General features: G+C 42.1%; 1 non-coding gene across 1 annotated transcript; it reads left to right on the top strand.

The window, feature by feature from the left end:
* The first annotated feature begins 491 nt into the window (after nucleotides 1-491).
* On the top strand, nucleotides 492-573 carry trnas-cga (transfer RNA serine (anticodon CGA)). Its single transcript has one exon. It is a non-coding gene; the product is annotated as a tRNA-Ser (tRNA).
* Nucleotides 574-4,054: the final 3,481 nt, after the last annotated feature.

Raw genomic sequence — 4,054 nt, 5'->3', positions numbered from 1 at the left:
GGTCAATCTTCCTCTCATGTGCTCACAAGTTCATTACCTGATGTCAGAACTTACGGATGAGTTGCTGGATCCATTCCTGTAAATTATTCTGCATTCTTTCTAATTCCGATTTTTTTTACGAAAGTAGCTAGCGTTTATGGACTTAGCATCAATATTTCTTATACCATCTTTTGATGAATATTAAAAAACAACTTTGGCACCAGATGATGAGCAATTGAGTCAAAATCGATCGGACACAGTGAGACAATGATCCTCTCTTCATGTGGTGTACATCCGTGACTCTAAAATTCGACGAAGAATCATTCCCACAACTTCAGCTGTGTCAGGATCTAGTTTGCGGTGAAAGCCTGTCAATCTGCTAAGGTAACGTTCGTCTGGGTCTCTGCAAAGGATTTGGCGAAATCTTTGGGTCTTGACAATTTGTTCTTCAAACAAATGGCGTATTTCATGAATTCAGTTCTTTTACTATGAAAATTGGCAGCTCTTCTGTAGCTGTGATGGCCGAGAGGTTAAGGCGTTGGGTTCGAAATCCAATGGGGTCTCCCTGCACAGGTTCGAATCCTGTTCACAGCGCTGAATCATTTAAAAGTCATTAAGTTCTGAGCGGAATTTCGTGGAGCTTGAGCTTTGCGTTCAATCAAAAGTGATTTTTCAACTGTGAAGAATCCGAAGTCATTTCAAGACGTCGAATTGAATACATTATATGTCGAGACACAAAAAGCCACCAACTTCCAACACGAATCAGTTTCAAAACATTTGTCGAACTATGGTGAAATTTGGATGTTCGGGAGTGGGGGGTGTAATTAAGCAAAACAAGAAGCAATGCAATACATTTACCTGCAGGTGATGATTTTTTTTTAGGATCAGTTGAAAGTCAAGCTGAGAAAGTTCAACCTAATTTACAACTGACTCTCAAGGTCAATAATCTATTACATCAGCAGTCAATGAATTCGAAAAAGCAACTCCATGTGTGGAAAGGAACCCGACTGATCCAGGTTGCTGGCTTGAGGTGTGATAAGGCAAGGCGATATCAGCGGAGTAGAATTTTCTGGAAATATTAGAAATGGAATGTTAACGGTCTTCTGCTGTCCACATTCGTAAGAAACTGTGCAATAAGAATTGAATTTGAAAATTAACGATGAAAATCAGACTTAGCCCTCTGCTTGTGGTGTAGCATTGTTCAGAACAATAGATTGTTGTTGAGGCTAAAATTGACCAAAATAATCGATGGGGATCTTATCCACGGCCTTCGTTGGAGCAGTTGGTGTGGAGAGCTCAGCTTGAAGAAAAAAAATGCTAATTATTCATCTTGGCCGTCTGAATTGCTTAGTTAAACATACTCCCAGTTTAATGTAAAAAACTTTGCTATCAGAGCTAGATGTTTTCATGTCAGCATGTTCTGATATGAGAAGACACTCCAAAGAGTAGATGTGACTTAAATTTTGACTCTAACGTCAGAGATGTTGACACATTTCTGCACCAAAACAGCACTACCATTGGTAGTAGTATATAAACGGTAATTCATTTTGAACTTCTTAGCCATCAGCATGATAAGTGGTACATAATGCACAGGTTTGCTTCTCGAATGAAAGAGCGAAATCTTATTCAATGCAGACGCAAATTCAAGTTGTCCCTGGTCGACCAGAAGACAGATATCGCGAAACAAAGTGAATACAGAAAACAATCAATGTTTTCTGGGAGTCAAAAAGATGTACTGGAAGAACGAAAACATATATTTAGAACTAAAGTCACACACCATTTCCAGACTAAATGTTCTTGAACCGTTATCTTAATTTGACCTTCATGTCCACCATTGCTGCAAAAATTATCTTAAGAACTCTGTAGTTTGTGTTCTTTGATATTGTCTCCTTCATGTTTCTCTTGATTTTGAAACTAAAACTGAGCAATAGTAATGCACCTTATTTCACTTGCAAAGATCAGAAGAAGATCAATTTATAAGAGAACAGAAATAAAGCTACGTCTGTCTTTCCAGAGAAAACACAGTTACCATTTCGACTCCAAAAAGTCTTCTTCAGAAGTCTGCGCAATGAACTCGAAATAGTAGACCGAAAACGAAAAAAAGAAGCCATAATGCCGCGAATTCACCACCCGCAAGTGCATCAGGTCCTACTCGAATATGCTGTATTACTACTCTCAACATCAGTGGAGAACGGAACAAAGCTCATTCTGCAGTTGTCAACCTGTTATGACGTAGTTTGTAAAGTCAGAAATATGATGAGGTAAAAAGCGGGATGAAAGCGGGATATCAGAATTCTGAAAAAAGCAAGTGCGTGCTTTGCTTTGAAGAAGGTTGGCAGTGAATAAAATGGAAATTAACTACAGTGAGGGGGGCTTAATTAATACTCAGAATCATTGCAACACACAGGGATGCAATTCTTTTTGCTGGGTTTCTGTTGTGCCATTTTATAATCACGACTGCTGTCGGGTTTGGTTTCCATTCCAGGTTTAGGTGACTGCCTGATGGAAGTTTGCACATTCGCCCAATTTCTGTGTGGTAGCTCTGGTTTGCTGCCACATTCTAAACATTTGCAGGTTATTTGGATTCGCCATTGAGTGCACACAGTTACAGAGACAGTGATGAGGAGAGTGTCTGGATAGGACGTACTTCAGAGGATTTTTGTGAACTTAAATAGACAGAGTGGGTTTGTCTGCTGTTTCCTGGGTGAGCTACATGGACAGAGAGGGGTCAGGGTATTCTTCCCTGAGGGAGAGACATTGACAGAGTTGTGTTAGTTGCTCTTACCTCTGTCAGTCACACAGATACAGAAGGGTCAGTCTGCCCTTGCTGGGCGAATTTCTTTCACAGAGTGGTGATAGTCTGCTCTTCCCTGCCTGAGTGAAACAGAAAGAGCGGGGTCAGTATTCTCTTCCCACGATAATTTATGTTGACAGTCTGGCTACCGTCTGCTCTTCTCTGGCGAGTTACATTTGTAGAGTGGGGTTAGTGTTCATTCATTGGGTGAGTGCAATAGACAGAATGGGATCAGTATGCTCTTCCCTGAGTGAATTACATTTATAGAGTGGGGTTAGACTGCTCTTCAGTGAATGACTTATATTGACCGTGTGGGATCAGTCTGCTGAGTTACACTGAGAGTGTGGGGCCAGTCTGCCCTTCCTTCGGTGACTAACACTGACTGAGTGGCGTCAGTTTGCTCTTCCCTCAGTGAGTTACATTGACAGAGTGGCATCAGTCTACTCTTTCCTGTGCGAGTTACATAGACAGAGTGGCGTCAGTCTGCTTTTCACTGAGTGAGTTATTTGGACAGTGTGGGATCAGTCTGCTCTTCCCTGGTTGAGTCACATTGACACATTGGGCTTCATCTGCTTTTCCCTGGGTGAGTCATATTAACAGAATGGGGTCAGTCTGCTCCTTTCTGAGTGAGTAATATCACAGAGTGCACTCAGTCTGTTCTTCCCTGGGTGAGCTACGTTAAGAGAGTGGTGTCAGTCTGCTCCTCCACTGGCGTGTTAGTTTCTCAGAATCGTGAGAGTCTGCTCTTCTCTGTCCGAGTTTAACAGCAATGATGGTTTCATTACCGTCTTCGCTGGATGATTCACACAGACAGAATGGAATAAGTCTTCTCTTCTCTGAATGAGTTACTTTGACAGAGTGGGGTCAGGCTCGTCTCCCTGCTTGTGTTTCATTGACAGAATTAGATCAGCCTGCTCTTTCCTGGATGAGTGACAGAAACAGAATGGGTACAGCCTGCTCTTCTCTGAGTGGTGTCAGTCTGCCATTTGCTGGGTTAGTTACATATAAAGTGTTGGGTCAGTCTGCTCTTCCCTGGATGACTAACATTGATAGAGTGGCGTCAGTCTACTCTTCCCTGGGTGAGTTACATTAACAGAGTGCGGTCAGGCCATAATTTCATCGTTGAGTTAAATTGATCGTGTGATGTCAGACTTCTGTCCCCTGGTTGAGTTACGTTGACAGAGTGGGTTCCATCTTCTCTTCCCTGGGTGAGTTGCGTTAGCAGTTTGTGGTCGGTCTGCTTTCCGCAATCCAGGAACTCCATCTGTAACGGTTTCTTGT

The sequence above is a fragment of the Chiloscyllium punctatum genome, chromosome 34, assembly GCF_047496795.1.
Source record: "Chiloscyllium punctatum isolate Juve2018m chromosome 34, sChiPun1.3, whole genome shotgun sequence".
Lineage (NCBI taxonomy): Eukaryota > Metazoa > Chordata > Chondrichthyes > Orectolobiformes > Hemiscylliidae > Chiloscyllium > Chiloscyllium punctatum.
The sequence above is the reverse complement of the archived record's forward strand: the minus strand, read 5'-3'. Positions and strand labels throughout refer to the sequence as shown.